The 17,230-nt window shown below is 50.6% G+C and overlaps 1 protein-coding gene across 1 annotated transcript in view; it reads right to left on the reverse strand.

Moving 5' to 3' along the window:
• LOC147898633 (uncharacterized) overlaps window positions 1–17,230 on the reverse strand; it is a 40,237-nt gene that overhangs the window by 8,659 nt on the left and 14,348 nt on the right. The gene's annotated exons all lie outside the window — the stretch shown is intronic.

Genomic DNA, 17,230 nt, shown 5'->3' on the forward strand with positions numbered 1-17,230 from the left:
ACCCTCTGCCATGGTAGTAGGGGGTCGATGAGTGCATCCTCTCTCCTGAGTCGTCCATCCCCCATAACCGCGAAGAAAGAAATAGAGGAGTCGACCATACGTCCTGCGACCACCAGTGGGATGCCACGGGGGGTGAACTGTCCCAGCCAACGGTCGTCACCAGGCATGAGGATCTGAGGCTCCGGTGGAACCAACCAATCAGCTGGGATCGCGCCGTCGATCTCCGTGCGTCTCGCCTGGGCTCCACGAGCACCTTCAGCTGCGTCTGCGAGATCAGCCGTCTCCAAATATCTGTACGTGTCCCTCCAAACTCGAAGGGACCGGGCTGGCCCCCTCATCCAACCATCCCACCTGATATGTGATCTCTCCCCCAACTGAAGGCCCTCGGCATCTCTGACCTGATCGTTCCAGATAAGCGGCTGGCGATCAATCTCCTCCTGACAGTGGGGAGGGGACTGAATGAGACTGAGGCGGAGCCGCATCCAAACCATGAGGAGGCTACGAACGAGTGGGGAACGGGGCTGAGTAAGCGGGGCGGAAGTAAAGATCCACCTGAGGGACGGGAGCCACTCTCCACCTCGTCGCGGGACACAAGAACTGACCCCCTGCTGAAGTAGCATCTTCCACGTCTGCCCCCCCGGGGTCAAACCGCGGATGACTAACTTGCCTAACAAGGCCTGACTCTGCAGCTCTGGATCGATGACTCCCAGGCCTCCCTCAGCCTGCGGAAGAATAACTGTCGGCCAAGCAACCCTGGCTCTGGTATCTCTGAGGCCATCCTCCCCGGACCAAAGGAAGTTCCGAACCAGCCTCCTAAGCTGTGCCACACTGGATCTCGAGAAACACCAACAGGAAGCCACATACCAAGCCGTGGCAAGGAGGACTTGGTTGACTACCAAGGCACGACCTGCAAGGGAAAGCTTAGCAGTGCTCCAGAAAGCCAGCTTCCGTCGGATGGAATCTAGCACCGGGAGAAACTGCTGAGCTGGCGTGATGTCCAGGCCGACCTGAAAACCCAAGTATCTAGCTGTCTGTCCCCGCGGGATCCACCTGAAACCCAAAAACCTCCCCCACTAAGAACGCGCCCCGGGGTCTGTGAGGAAACCAACTGATTTGTTTCAGTTGATTTTCGCACCAGCAGCCGAACAGAAGACCTCCAGGGCCATCCTCACCCTCTCCAGCATCAACTCATCGTCCTGGACATACAGGGCTGTGTCATCCGCGTACTCCGAGTCCAAGAGCTCCGTGTCCTCCCGGAGGGGAAGGCGAACACCCCTGATCCCTGTAGACCTCGCCCGGAGGTAGTAAGTCATAGCCTCGGCGAAGAAGAGAAACAGGTAAGGGGCAAGGGGGCAGCCCTGACGCACTGATCTCTCCAAGCTAAAACGCTCACCCATCCTGCCTCCAATGATGACTCTGCTAGAGGCTGTCCTGTACAAAGCTGAAATACCCTGAATCCAACCTGCTGGGAAACCTAGCCGCTCCAGAGTCCCCTCCAGAAAGAACCAGTCCACCCGATCGTAGGCCTTCTCAAAGTCGAGAAGTAGGATGGCAAGGTGTGATCTGCTGTGCTGAGCCCACTCCGCCGCCTCTAAAAAGGTGAAGACATCATCCAGGATACTGCGATCCTGAACAAAGCCTGTCTGAGTGTCGTGAATGAGGTCTGGAAGTAGAGGCTGAACTCTGGCGCTGATCATCTTGGCTAGGATTTTGTAGGCAGTGGTAAGGAGAGTGATCGGGCGCCACTGACGGATCTCCTGTCTATCTCCTCCCTTCGGGATGAGGCAAATCAGTCCCGAGGAGAGGCTCTCTGGCATATAACCGCTGCTGAAAATCCTCTGAAGAGCTGCTAAGAGGGGCTGATGGATCTGGTCCCAGAAGGAGGTGAAGAATGCCCGGGGTAGCCCATCCTCACCTGGGCACTTCTGTCCATCGATGGCCATCAAGGCCTCCAGCATCTCATCCGTGGTAAACGGTGCCAACAGCGTCGCCTGCATGCTAGGCTGGACCAAGGAAGGAGTGTGTCTCCACACCTCCTCACGGGCACGACGAGTGCGAGGAGCAAGCGGCTCCTGCTGAAAAAGGGTCCTGTAGAAGTCGGTGGCCAACCCCAAGACCTCTCCCGGATCCGTGACGATGTGTCCCGCCGCTATCCTGAGACTCCGAAGCTGATCACCTGCAGCTCTCTGGCCATGTGTCCTGAAGAACTCCCTGCACATCCGGTCACCCTTCCGAGCCCAGAAGGAGAGAGAGGCGTGATAGGAAAACTCTGAGCGACGCTGGAGTGTCTCCTCCAGAAGGGCTCTGGCTTGAAGGGCCTGGATCCGAAGCTCCTCCGAGCCCGAGGATGCCTGCTGGAGCCGCTGAATGGAGGCGAGGTCTCTCCGAAGGGCTCTCTCTCTACCCCACCACTCCTGTCGAACCTGTAGGGCTGCGAGCTGGCAGATCTGGCTGGACTCCTGCAACGCATGCGCCACCGAATCAACCAAATCCGCGCACTCGCCCCAGTCTCTATCCCAAAGACCGCAAATACTGCTGCGCACGTCCTCCCTCGAGAAAATGGAGTCGGGAATCCGGCATGAGCGGGGGGGAAGGGCCTGAGCTGCCGAATCTAATGATAAGAGCACCGGCGCATGGTCAGAGAGTGTTGTCCCTGGAACTATACCGGCCTGACCGCCTCTGCTGATGGCCCAATCACTAACATAGAATCTATCTAGCCTCTCCAGGAGTCTGCCTCCTTCCCTGCGGAAACCCCACGAGAAGTCCAAGCTCCCGTGCCAACGCCGGAAGGACGGGTCTCGCCAACAATCCCTTCCTCCTGTCGCAAAGATAAAAGAGTCCCAAGCGGACTGCTCTGCCTGAGACATACCTGTAAACTCCGGTCCTCTGCCCTGCTGGTCCTCCAAGGTCTCCAAATTGTTGAAGTCACCTCCAACAATCCAGGAATCCATGTCTGGGAGAATCCCTGTAAGTGTCCTCCGGAAGGTGGCTCTACAACGGAGATCTGTGGGGGCATAAATGTTGAGAATTCCAACTCTGGAGCCCTCTAATTCCAGGCCTACCCAGAGGGCACGACCTGGAATCAACGTGCCATGACCGAAAACTCCCTGGGCTAGCTGCTCTCCCACGGAAGTACAGACACCACCACTCCTCCCCAGTGCGCCGATCGAGGGCTCCCAATAAGTGTGAGAGCGACCAGTGAGGATCTTCCCACATCTACGGGAGTGAGCCGCCGAAAGCTTGTGTTCCTGGAGCAGAAGTACATCCAAACGTCCTATCACTGCTGGCTGAAGTTCCTGTCTCAAAATGAGCTTCCTGGGACCACGGATGCCAGAAGAGTGAAACCCGTTCACATTCCAGGATACGAGGTGTAGGCTCATGGTGAGGACTGGGAGGCAGCGAACAACTGTCTGCTTGCGGTCGAGGTCGAAGAAGAAGCTGACATTTCGGAGTAGAGGCGCTGGCGCTTATGGGAAGGTTTGGAGGGGGAGGCGGCGTCGTCCTGCCCGTCCTTCAACACCTTCAGCAAAGGCGAGAGGCCTTTGGTACCATGAACGAAGGCTTTCTCGAGCCAGCTCGAGATCTCTGAGGTGGACATCCCGTAGAAGGCACGGAGTTTCTGGGGCGTCCAGGCTCTGACATCTTGGGGGAGGGGCCAACACAGGGGGGCCTGAGGATCACAATCAGTCTGAATCGTTTGGCGGCGCAGCGCCACCGCAGGCGCACGTCACCCTCGGACCACTGAGTCTCGAGAAGCTGCCCACCGGACGGGCCTATCCAGGAGCAAATCTGAGCATGCGTCTGCTCCCTGAGAGCCTCCCAAACCGAGTCGTCTGTCCAGGTCTCGGTGCCGTCACTGAGGAACGTGAAAGTAAAGCTAGGGCCATCCCTAGGGGCCAAGGCGGCTATCTTCCCATCCGCCCCTTTGCGGAGCAGGAAGATACTGATGTCGAGGCAAGCAGGGAAGGTCCCGAGGTCGGCCACATCCAGGTAGTCCCAGGGGCCAGATCTGTAAAAGTCGCGGGGGAGCTCTCTCTCCTGAAGCTGAGGCCCATCAGAGTCTGCCACTGAGGGGCTAGCGGACGGAGAAGCCTGCTCCGGTGGTGGTGTAGACTCCGGGTGTCCTACCAGCGGAGGGGGAGGGGGAGGGGGAGGGGGAGGAGGCTGGGGAATAGGCAGCTCAGACTCCTCAGGGGCGGCTGGCGGAGGAGAAGGAGGAGGGGGAGCGGGAACTGCCCTCGGTTGAGGAACCGTCGGAGCAGCTAGTTCTGCGGGAGAACTGAAAGAGGCGGGGGGGGGAGGGATGGGGCTGCAACTGGAACTGGGGCTGAGAAGGAGGGGGAGAAGACTGAGGAGGACGAGGGGACTGAAGCTGCGGGTCGGGAGACAAGGGGTGCCGTTGGGGGATGGGCTGGGGCTGGATGGGGAGAGGCTGGGGAGAGGAAGAGAGGGGGACCTGAGGCTGTGGAGGGCGGGCTACCGTCGAAGAAGATGCTCTCCCATGTCCCTGGGGCGGCTGCCTATCGGGTCTCTAAGGTGCAGCTACAGGCGGGGTAACCTCTGCCTCCTTGCCTTTATCAGAAATCTTCTTGTTCTTTCCTCTTTTTCTTCTAACCTCAGTCCAGCCGCCAGCTATCTCTGGTCCGGGCTCTGGCTGCCTCTGCTCCTCCTGGCGTGGCTGCCCGGAGGGGGGAGGAGGGGGCGGAGAGGGGGGAGGCCGAGAAGAGCTGGCGAAACGTGGGCAGGCAGCCGCCAGGTGTCCAAAGCCGTGACACCTCAGACACTGTCCTGGCTGTCCGGTGACTACCATGCTCTGGGTGATGCTGCCGGCACCTGTCACGATCTCAATCACTGCCGGGAGAGTCGCAAGATCCGCCACAGCCACACGGACTCGGGGGGCACCTGCCGTAGTCACCGCATCGGCGAAGGTATCGTGCATAACCCCACTGAAGTGGGAGCCTAGGTCCCTAACAATCGGCCGCAGCTCGGCAGCAAGACCAGGAAAAACTAGCGTCACTGGATGGCGAGGTATGCGGAACCGGACATCAAAATCTGCTGCGCTGAATCCACCGTACCACGGGACTATCATGATAATCTTTCCGTCCACTGACGTGGGGGAGCCAGCAATCAGGTTGCTCGCAGCTTTCGCACTGGAGAGTTTAAGCCAGAAGATGCCCCTTCCCATAAGGGCCACCTCCTCAATATGGCCGTCCTCTAGCAAGAGAGTGGACTGGAGCCAGTCCCTGATGGCTGATCTGGAGGGGGAATGTCCAATGACTCTGCCATAGACTGAGGTAAGAGCAAAGTCATTGGCAACCTCCTGAACCCGAGATGATTGCTGCTCAGTCAGGATGACGCAGTAGGCATCTGGAGAGGGAGGGACCGTCTGGGCCTCCGGTTCCGGGCAGGGAGCCGCCATACCGCCAAGACAAACTACGAGGCTTCCGATGAAGAAGAGGCTGTCACCCAAAAACGGGGGGGGGGGGGGTAGAAGCGGAAGGGTGGAGCTTGGGTGTGGCGGGAACGGAGGTGGCGCGAGGTGAAGGCGTGGAGGCGGGAGACTGGTGAAGTGGCGGCGGGAGCGGAAGCGGGGGCGGGGGAGAGGCAGAGCGGGGACGAGGTGGCGGACGGGGGGCGGGGGGGAATGGAGGGGCGGAGGGGGCGGGGTGGGGCGAATGAACGGGGGGGGGGGGGCGGGGGTGAGGGCGGGAGGGGAAGGCGGAGGTGAAACGGGAGGGCGGAGAGGTGGGAGGGGGCGGAGCGGGAGGCGGGGGGTGAGGGGACGGATTGGCGGCGGGGGTGAGCGGAGTGGAGCGAGGGGGTAGCGGGTTGGGGAGGTAGCGGGGCGGGCTGGGGCGGTAGCAGGCTAGGGCGGTAGCGGGGCGGGGGTAGCGGGCTAGGGCGGAGGGGGGTAGCGGGGCGGGGGTGAGCGAAGGGGGTAGCGGGGCGGGGGTGAGCGGAGGGGGTAGCGGGGCGGGGGTAGCGGGGTGGGGGGTGTGGAGCGAGGGGGTAGCGGAGTGGAGCGGAGGGGGTAGCGGGGCGGGGGGGAGCGGAGGGGGGTAGCGAGCGGGGGGGTGGAGCGTGGCGAGGGGGGCGGAACGAGGTGGGGGTGAGGGGGGAGGTGAGGGCGGAGGGGTAGGGGCGGGAGAGGCGAGGCAAGGAGAGGCTAGGGGGGAGGTAGAGGTACGGCGGGGGAGGAGGGGAAGCTCGCATAGAAGCTCGTTTTTGCAAAAGAATTCAGCTGAGTATTGAACTCTTGCTGTATATGTACAAGTCATGAATGAATTGCCAAGTACAACTGGAGCCCCTTATATAGGTATGGCCCAAGGCAATACAAAGCAGTATTGCTTATGGGATTACCTCCTAGGATGCCATGTGGCAACTTATGGTATCCCCTAAAAAAAAGAAGAAAACACTTACAAGCCAATAAAGGCCTTTCTACTAACTTTTAGCCTAAGTAAAAAGTAACCCTCTGTTACAATCCTCCCTCCTCAAATAGAAATTTGTCCTCAAATTTGAAAAGGCTGTAACCTGGACATACAATGCTCCTCGTAAACCTGAACAGCTCAATTCTGGTCATATCAACTGAACAATGAAGTTTCTCAGTCAATACCTCCCTGTAGACATGCTGATCTGTAAATGGATCATATAATATTCCCAAGAAATCAAGCAATCGGGGGGAACAGCTATGCTGTCCGATATAACAGATCTGACCATATAATCCAGTGAGAGACATGCTGATCTGAGAAAGGATAGTGAATGCTGGCTGCAGCATGTCCATATATGCTATATAGCAAGAGAAAATCAAATCTGCTTATAAAGACTTAATTTTGGCCATAGAATTCAGCTAAGCAATTGAGGGTACCGCTCCACAATTGTAGATGGCTGCCAAGAAGACGACTCATCAGGCATTTGCTAAGATATTCCATGTAGGACTTGTTCCTCAACACATGATCTCTAAATCCAAGAATCTTCTTAGGTATATACTCAATTTGGCCCTCTTCATCCATAGGAGGTAGCTCTTTCATAACTTGCTCCTTAGGCCCCAAATACTTCTTGAGCAGTGATACATGGAATACTTTGTGTATTCTAGAGGATGGTGGGAGCTCCAACTCATAAGACACTTCCCCAACTTTCCTCAAAACCTTGTAAGGTCCATAATACCTATGAACAAGTTTAACATTGGTATTACCTTTCAAAGAAGCATGCCTAGACTTATGTAATCTGAGAAATACATAATTCCCTTCTTCAAAATGAAGATCTCTCCTATGCTCATCAACATAATCCTTCATCCTTGCTTGGGCCCTTACCATATTATCTTTACATTGCTGTAATAGAGCAGTCATGGGAGCCAAATCATCCTTGGCTTGCTGGCTTGTCAATGCTTGATTAATAATGGTTGATGGGACATGAGCTTTACAGCCAAACATGGCTTCAAAAGGGCTCATACCAATTGAAGTATGCTTGGTGGTATTATAACAAAATTCAGCTAGATGCAACCATTGATCCCACAATGCTTGGGTCTCAAAGCAAAAATGCCTTAGATACTCTTCCAACCAGCGGTTAACCCTCTCTGTTTGCCCATCAGCTTGAGGGTGATCTGCTGTACTTGGGGTAAGAAGTGTTCCCATAGAACTGAAAAGCTCTTGCCAAAAATGCCCCATGAACTTACTCACAATCTCTTGAGGAAGTCCATGTAATTTAAACACATTCTCCATGAATTGCTTAGCCACCTTGGAAGCTGTAAATTGGGTCTTAGTAGGAATGAAGTGGGCAGCTTTAGTAAGTCTATCAACAACCACAAAGATATTGTTCCAACCCTTAGAGGTCACTCGTAGACCTGTAATAAAGTCCATGCTGATATGTGTCCATTTACCTTGAGGTATAGGTAGAGGTTGTAGTAGACCAGCTGGCCTCAAATTCAACTCCCTGTTTTGTTGACAGGGCTTACAGCTTTGAACATAAGCAAGAACATCCTTCCAAAGCCATCCTTTTCCCGAAGATCAGAAGTCTCGTACCAAGGAGGTGGTTGACACTTGATTGCACAAGTGGCAAGTACACTTCCAGTTTCACCCTTACCCAGATGACAAGAAAATACAGCTTGCAACAGGGTATATGTAAGGAAAGACTTTATTGTGGTGGAAGGAACTCCGACCCAAGCCTACAACATGGATAGAATTCGAAGGGGTCTTCAGGAAAGAGTCTATGAAGGAGGAAGATTACGATATAGGCAAGCTCAAAGCCCTTGATATGTCCAAGCTGAATTTGACTTTTGAGGTTTATCTTCAGAGGTTTCGGGATTTGCAGACCAGAGCTACAAAGATGGATCCAGTGACCTTGTTAGGTTTCTTTGTGGATAGTTTGTCTGACTCGTACAAGTTATAGATCAAGAACAACAAGTGTACCACTTTGCAAGAGGCCATGAATTACGCACGCATCTATGATGATACCATGGCCAGCGCAAAGGGAATCACAGTTGCCGACACGGGTGGGAAGAACAAGAGAAAGTTCTTCCCGTCTACCACTGGTACTGGGGAGTCGAAGTCTATGGACAATGCCTCCAAGAAGCACTCGACTTAGGCGAAGAATGGTCGTGCCCGTTTCCTTTATACATTGAACCTAAAGAAAGAAGGACGTTGCTTCATATGCGAGGAGTGGGGCCACACTAGGAATGATTGTCCTAAGTGCAAGAATTAGATGCAAGCGCCGGAACCGAAGCTCCATGCGGGTCTAGGTACCAAAGCTAAGGGAGCTAATCAAGTTTCGACGACACGTATTTCTGTAAATGTCATTACTTGCCCACTTTCTTATAATTGCACTTTTAATAATTTGTTATTTAGTTCCCATGATCTTTTCCGAGTTTATGGAGAAGCTAGGGACCAAAGCGTTCACATTCTCTTTGACCCGGACAGCTCTCACAACTTTGTTAATTACAAACTTGTGCAGAAGATGGGACTGTCCATGATACCTAGCGATCACACCTACGAGGTGCAGCTTTCAACTGGGAAGCAGTTTTGGGATCGCAAGATTGAAGCACTTTCTATTCGGATTCAAGACTACACAGTTGCTCTTACGCGCTATGTAATGCACTTGGAACATGTGGACTTGTTAATCGGAATAGAGTGGTTTAAAACCCAAGATATTCGGATTGGATGGAAAGAGCATACCCTTTCTTTTATGGATAAGGACACCCAATTTTGTATTCAGTGTGATAATATTCCCTCTTCTCACGGACCTATTGTATCTACGATGCAGCTTCGAAATATAATAAACACTTCTCATTATGATGTGTATCAGTGTGTTTTGATTCCGCTTTCTTCATTTGTTGTCTCTATTAATAACAAAGATGATTTAAGCATGTTTGAACACCGTGAATTGAGAATGTTGTTGGATGATTTCATGGATGTATTCCCTGCTCAATTGCCGGAAGGTTTACCTCCAGAACGAGTGATAGACCATCGCATAGATTAAGTACATGGGACTCAACCTATTAGTGTACCACCTTATAGGATGAGCTAGCTTGAGGAGGATGAGTTAGCTTCATAGATACAAGACTATCTGAATATGGGCTATATTCGCCCAAGTAAATCACCTTGGGGAGCACCTGTCCTCTTAAGAAAGAAGAAAGATAATTCGTGGAGAATGCGTATAGATTATAAACGGTTGAATAAAGTGACAATTAAGAATTAATACCCTCTTCCTCGTTCCGATGATTTGATAGACCGTTTGGGTCGGAGCGAAGTATTTTACTAAGATTGATTTGCGTACGGGTTATCACCAAATCCGTATCTATGCTAAACACATAGATAAAACCGCATTCCGAACTAGGTATGGCCACTACGAGTTTCTCGTATTACCTTTTGGTTTGACCAATGCTCCTGCCACCTTCTAGGAAATGATGAACGATTTGTTTCGAGATTTTCTGGGCAAATTCATTGTCGTGTTCTTAGATGACATCTTGGTATATAGCCGAACGCTAGAGGATTACATAGGACACCTCCGGATTGTCTTAGTTATTCTAAGACAGCATAAACTCTATGCCAAGATGAGTAAATGTGACTTCTTTATGAAGGAGATCATTTACTTTGGACACAAGATTTCTTTTGAAGGTATTAGCATTGATCTGGATCATATCTAAAAGGTTTTAGAATGGCCTATCCCTCAGACTGTGATACAACTTCGTTCTTTCCTACAATTCATGGTTTTTCTACGGAAGTCTGTGCGTAATCATTCACATATCACAGCACCCCTGATAAACATATTGAAAGGTCGTGGACGCAGGTCTACCTAGCCGATCTCTTGGAATGATGCATTGAACAAGGCTTTTGAAACCTTGAAGTTAACTATCAAGGAAGCACCCATTCTTGCATTACCCGATCTTATGTTTTAGAGGCCGATGCGAGTGATTTTGCGATTGGGGCAACTTTATTCCAAGAGGGCACACCTGTAGCTTTTGAGAGTAAGAAGCTAGATGACACCCAATATCGTTGGTCCACACTAGAAAAAGAACTCTATGCAGTTGTGTATGCTCTGAAGGTTTGGATACACTACTTGTATGGTTCGAAGTTTCTTGTATTGACCAGTCCATCAAGTATGTGTGTGATTGGTCTGAATCGAGCGGACGGAAGGCTAGTTGAGCAGAGTTAATGCAAGATTTTGATTTTGAAATACGTTATCTAAAGGATTCGCTGAATAGTGTGGCGGATGCCTTAAGTTGAGTAAAGTTTGTAAATGCTATGTCATTTACGGAAATATCCTCAGACCTATTTCAATCCTTGAGAGGGCTTTACGCAACTGATAGTGATTTCAGTTCTTATTGGGCAAAAGTCCAGGATGGGAGCTCCATGGTTGACTAAGACTCAAGGATTGTGCCACCTACAGTACAGGTGGCAGAAGGTCAGTGGATTATTAGGAACGGCTTGCTGTTCCGGAATGGAAAGATATGTGTGCACGATGTTTTGGATCTTCGATCCAAGATTCTCTAGGAGTGTCATGATGCTCCTTGTCTCTTGTGAAGCATACCTTTTATTGGCCTAAGATGCGTGCATTTATTGAAAACTGTGTGGTAGGTTGCCGGGTTTGTCAGGTTACTAAGGTAGAACACCTTAGAAGCGCGGGTTTACTACAACCATTGCAAATCCCGGGAAATAAATGGGAAAGTATTTCCATAGATTTTATTACCAGAACGCGCAAGGGTCATGACTCCATTTGGGTCATAGTGGACCATCTGACAAGAATGGCTAGATTCTTACCTACCATCTCAGTTGTGCAGCTGGCTCACGAGTTTGTGGACCACTTGTTTAACCTGCATGGTTTGCTCTTTGACATAGTCAGCGATAGGAACTCGAAGTTTACAATGGGGGCATCGAGAGAAGACCTTCCCCTTCTTTCGTTACACGGTCAGTAATGCCAAGAGATTTCAGCTCAGTAGTAGAGGCTGGAGACCCTCCAGAGTTCCTCATTGGGAGACTTTTGGTATTACTGCGAACAGCAGAGGTACTTCTGGAGGAGGCTCTGAAAATCCCACAGGAATAGAAAGATCACTATCTTCTTTTGGCTTTCTATTCATGGAGGGATTGCAGTGAACCTTTGGAGGTCCAGATTCGGAGCCGACCCTACTTGCCCTCGTTGCCTTTCTGCTTCGGAGTCTATTCAGCATTGCTTATGGGATTGCAGACAGGCGAGATTGATTTGGATAGGGATAGCCAGGATCTTCAGTCACTTTGCCCATTCCCCACTCTTTATGACTTGGGGCTCGGTGGCTTGGCTTTCTCTTACAGGACCTCAGGTTTTCTATGAGGGACTTGACTCCTCTCGGGCCATTTCGGTTCGACGTCATCGGGTTGAGTTCTGCTCGTTGGATGTGGTTCCACACCGTCCTTTTACAGCTGTACATGCCTCTGTGGATACTTCTTGGGAGATTATAGCGAGCATAGCAGCCTGGCATATCTGGAGATCCAGATGCACAGAGGCTATGGAGGGTACTCAGGTTCATCCCTCGCACACATTGGCTAGTATCTGGACAGACATCGTACACACTCTGATGGCCGTATGGACGGGTATGCAGGGGGACTCCCCTGCAGCCTCAGCTAGGAGGGCTTCTTTCTTCAGGGAATGTAAGGATTCTCCTTTCTTCTCGGAATCTACTACAGGGTTGAGATGGCACTTTCAGCCTCAGCCTTGGTTTCTTTCCACCTCACTCTGAGGGGTTTTTTATTATCCTCATGATTTCATGATGTATTCCGCTTTGAGCTTGCTCTCGCGGGTTTTTGTTCTTACTTAATAGAAGTCTTTTTCATGAAAAAAAAAAAGTTGGAAACTACTCTAAGTATGGGTTTCTCAGATCATGCACAATCTGATGGCAGTACAGAGAAGGTCAACCAATTGGTTGAAGATATGCTTCGGGCATATGTATCTAAGAGACAATCTTCATGGGAAGATTATCTACCTATGATAGAATTTGCTTATAACAATGCAAAGCATTCGAGTACTAGTTACAGTCCTTTTATGCTTATGTACGAGTTTTAACCTAAGTCACCAGTTATGGTTGGGTTAAAGGGAATCCAAAATGATGCTACAGAGACATTCTTGCAATTTATTGAAAGAATTGGACCAGTTGCATATAAACTAGAATTGCCTCTTGATGTTAAAGTACATCCGGTATTTCATGTTAGTAGACTGAAAGAGTTACTAAGAAATAATAGAAGTTACACATTTGACTTTTATTCCACACAAACCTGAAAGTATTCTTGAATTTTGTGAAAAACAAATTCGTAATAGAACTATCACGGAATACAAGATCAAGTGGAAGGATCGTGTTGAGGAGCATGCAATATGGGAGACATTACAGAACCTCCAGAGGACATTTCCGAGTTTTTTAGCGAACTCAGGAGTGAGTTCTTAGAGGAGAGGAAGTATGTCATGTGCACCGATTGGTATCTGACATGTATTGGGTACACGAGACTACCTCATGTATCCTGGGGAGGCTTAGAGCTAGGAAGGCTTGATTCTCGGGTTGAGTGGCAAGGTTACGAACTAGATAGAGGTCTTTGCTATTTTTGGCGCTTGGGGCCCGAGTCTATACAAGGGGCCTAGAGCTTCAGTTCTCAAAGAGCCGATGGGAGCAAGTCTCGTTCCCAGGTGCTAAATTTGATCTTGGATTGAGTCGCGGACCCGCGCCTGCATCATAGCATAGCCCAAGGCCCAGTAGCAGATCCCAGGCTTCACACCGCCACCTGGTGGTATGGGACACCAGGCTGGTTAGGATCTGGTTGGGAGTTTATGCCATTAGCTCAGGTGGCCCGGAGGGAACACCTCCTGATTCGGGATCGCATCCCGTAGATGTCATGGTTGGGAGGTGAGCAGCCTGCTCAGTTTCCTCACGCTTGGTGTGTTCTTGTGTTTGCTTGCAGATCAGAGGTTTCAGGAGTGTTGAAGATGCGTCACTCTGCCTCTCTAAGTCCTCTAAGTCCATCTCTGTCTCCATCTCCGACTCAGCCTGAGAGATCCTCCCAGTCCCACTCCGTAAAAGCACGACTGGGGAAAGCTAAGAGTCTCTCGAAAGAAGTGTATCCGGCGCGGTACCCCTTTCTGCGAGAACTGTCCTAACTTGCAATGGGGGGTCCAAGGGCTCCGTAATCCATCCCACCAAGAGTTCGAAATTGCCTCCTCAATCTCCTGTATTCTGGTGCCTGCTCCTCGGAGAAAAGAGAGCATGTCTCCAAGCCTCTGTCTCTCTGGAAAGTCGTCTCCAAGTCCCGAAGGATCTAGCTGGTCCACTGTCCCACTGTGCCCATCCGATATGAATCTCTGACCTCCGGGTGTTAGATGAGCGGCTGCCTCTCAAACTCCTCTCTGCAAGACGGCCTAGCCCGGATGTGTCCTGCCAATCTCTGCCACTCTGTAGAGACTCCGCATCAGCAAAGAACCCTTCCCAGTTAGCGGTGCTTCGTAGAATATCCACCTGTAGGACTGCTGCCACTGGCCCCAGTGCGAGGCATGTTCCCAAGAAGCCTCTGCTGTAGTAGGAGCTTCCAAGGTTCCGTCCTCGGGTTGAGGCCTTGCACTACCAGCTTGCCCGAGAGGGCTCTACTTTGCATCTCAAGATCAATAATGCCAACTCCACCCTATGCCTGGGGAAAAACCATTGTCTGCCAGGCCACCCTGGCTCTGGTGTTGCGGGTGGCATCGGATCCAATCGGCGTAGCTATCCCATGCAACCTCGGTGAAGCACCAACAAGAAGCGATGTACCAGGATGTGGCAAGGAGTACATGATTCACCACTAGAGCTCGACCTTAAGAGAGTTTCGCGGAGCTCCAGTACAAGAGCTTCCGCCGAACACTCTCTAGAACTGGGCTGAACTGCTGCCCTGCCGAAATGTCGATACCCACCTAGAAGCCTAGGTATCTGGCCGTCTCTCCCTTCGGGATCCACCGAAAGCCAAAATCTGTGCCCCATCCTCGAACTCCTAGCTCTCCTTTGTGCCTGTGAAGAAGCCAACAGATTTGGTCCAATTCATGCGAGCTCTAAAAGCCTCACAATAAATGGACAATGCACCTCTGACCCACTCTAGACCCGCTATAGAACTGTCAATATAGAGCGCCGTATCATCTGCAAACTCCAAATCTAGGCGCTCCTCCTCCTGTCCGAGTCCGATTCGCAACCTCATCCCCGTAAGGCCTAGTGCCTGAGAACGCAGAAAATAGCCCAAGGCTTCTGCCACAGACAGGAAAAGATACGGAGCCGTCTCACTGAACATGAGAGCGGAAAGATCTCCCTTGTATGGCCTCCGATGATCACCTGGCTGGAGCTGCCTGCATATAGAGCTGAGACCCCGCTGATCCTGGCAGCACAACCAAACAGTAGACAAAAGACTGGAGCTGATAGGTGCCTAGCAAGAGCAGACCATGGGCCAAAGATCTGGGCTCAAACAGTCCCAAGCAGATGGCGATGGAAAGCCAGTAGATGGTGATGGCTTGCAGCATGTCTAGGTCCTGCAAGAAGACTCCAATGGGAGCTGATAAGGGCATGGGCCACTGACTGCACGCCACATGGCTAGGCGGCTACAAAGGAGATTGGTTGGGCAGGTCCAAGCCAGCCAACCAGGTCGGTTTTCACAGACCAGGCGGGCTGGGCCCCAATCGGCTACACAAATCAGCATGGGTTGGCCAATAAGGGCTGTTCGATTGGCCTGTTTTCGAGGCCTTTAAGGCCTATAAAAGAAGCCACTCAAGGGGGCATCACTCACTCAAGGATCAAGTTTAGGAGCAGACTGGAGCCGCAAGAGCCTACCTCAAGGACCAGTTCCGGGACAAGGGAGGTTGCCATCATCAACAGACAAAGAGCCCACAAGGAACAGGACCCTTGGCTGTCTTCCAGGGCAGCAAGGGGATTGGGAGTCAAGAGAAGCTTGGGCCTTATCATTGGTTGCACATGCGAGCGGGAATGAGGTCAAGTCTTCTAGGCATCCACTACCTCACAGGTACCTGTTCAAAAGGATAGCTTGGAGGTGTGTTTGTCGGCACAGGTGACTAAAGTCTACAGAAGCTCGTTGAGGAGCACATAGGCTAAAGGATCTAGAAGTGCCAAGGAGATAGTAGGACAACTTTTGGTAAGGACAGAGGACCACGGTCTGGTGGGACTCTAGACTCTTTTGTATTATGTCCTTTTATGGATATAAATATATATCTTATGTCTCTCTTGGAGCATTGTCTATTTACTGATCTGCACATACGTTTGTTGTTTACACACAAGTTAAGAAGTTTTGGATAGTTAAACACTTATGTCTAAATTCATGGGCCTATCTATCAGTCCTCCACTGCCAAAGCCTTGGTTTGGTTCATTTCTAACAAATGACATGTCACAGTCCTTGCCATCATTGTGCTTTGCCTTGGACCTTGGACCTTGAAGCAGGCTTAGAAGTTAGGCATGGGCTGTCAGCTATGCCTTGCGCAGGTCACTATTATGCCTTGGACCTTGGAAAGTGACCTACCGCAGGCAACATTGCTAGTAAAAAGTAAGGTTTTTTTTGTTGGCAATGTATTAATTAGTTAGGAGGGTTAGGGGCACTTCTTCCTTCTAAGGGTTTTTCTCCTAACCAAGTTAGTGGGCGAGTCAATGGTTGGTGAGTTTTAACTCACACTAGGGTTAACCTAAGATTTTAGGGTTTTGTAATGTTGGCCACCCCTTTGTACTTTTTTGTTGCAGGTTCAATTTAGGATTACTCCACACTTTTGCTCTCCCCTCCATCTCCACTTCTCACATTTGGTATCAAATCCTACCTATGTCCCTCACCTCGTACTCCCCACTCCATTCCTGAGGAGTTTTGTCGCAGGAAACCTCTTCAAACAACCTCCGTCAACTAGTTTTCTTGCAGCCGCCTCCGTCAGCCAGCATTTCTAAGCTATGCACCTGCTCAAGTGCTTGCTACTTTGCACCTCTCCAACCACTTATGTGCAGATTCCGTAGCATCCCAGCTATTTTGGAAGATGTTCCTGCTGTTTTTGGGGCATTCTACAATTGTTCCAACATTGCAATCTCTGCACAATCTTCCCTCAGTAATTTCAACATGTTTCTCCAAAATGTGTGGGTGGGGGTTTCCAATCCTTTGTTTTTCCGTGGTGTATTCTTTTACTTTACTTTGGACATTGATAACAAGTCTAGCAGTGCTATGACAACTATCTTTCCTTCCTCCTTATGCTAGGATCCTAACTTAAACTGGTTAGTGAAACAACTCTCGCAATCCCAGAAGTGCCTGTAAAGTGGGATCTTTACCAGGTTGAAGATGCTACTTGGGAAGCTTGGGACACTCTCTATAGAATTTCCAGATTTCTGCTCTAGGGACAGAGCTTTTTGAAGGGGGAGAGTGTGTGAGGCTCCAGCTCACTGTACTCTATTATCTTTGCTTTCACGTTTTATGTTTACAGTTTTGGATAATTTTGTCATCAAACACTGTGTTAAAGAGAAATATGTATGGGAAGGTGATGTATTTTGGAAAAAGTCAGTATGAGAGTTTTGTATATCTCTCAATTGGCTACTACAGGTTTGATATTTTGCAGATTTTGTCATTCAACCATCTAGTTGAAGAAAAAACAGAAGATCAAGAAAAAGCACTTTGGACTGCTTTTTCAGCATGGATTTAAGGGCAGGATTTTTGAGTGCAGATTTGAGGCCCAAGATGGTGGATTTTGATAGAGATTGATAAACCAAAGTCGTAGGGAATCGAGAGAT

The sequence above is a fragment of the Dipteris shenzhenensis genome, chromosome 9 (genome assembly GCF_047967505.1).
Source record: "Dipteris shenzhenensis isolate YYH24624 ecotype China chromosome 9, Dip_SZ_1.0, whole genome shotgun sequence".
In the NCBI taxonomy this organism is placed as follows: domain Eukaryota; kingdom Viridiplantae; phylum Streptophyta; class Polypodiopsida; order Gleicheniales; family Dipteridaceae; genus Dipteris; species Dipteris shenzhenensis.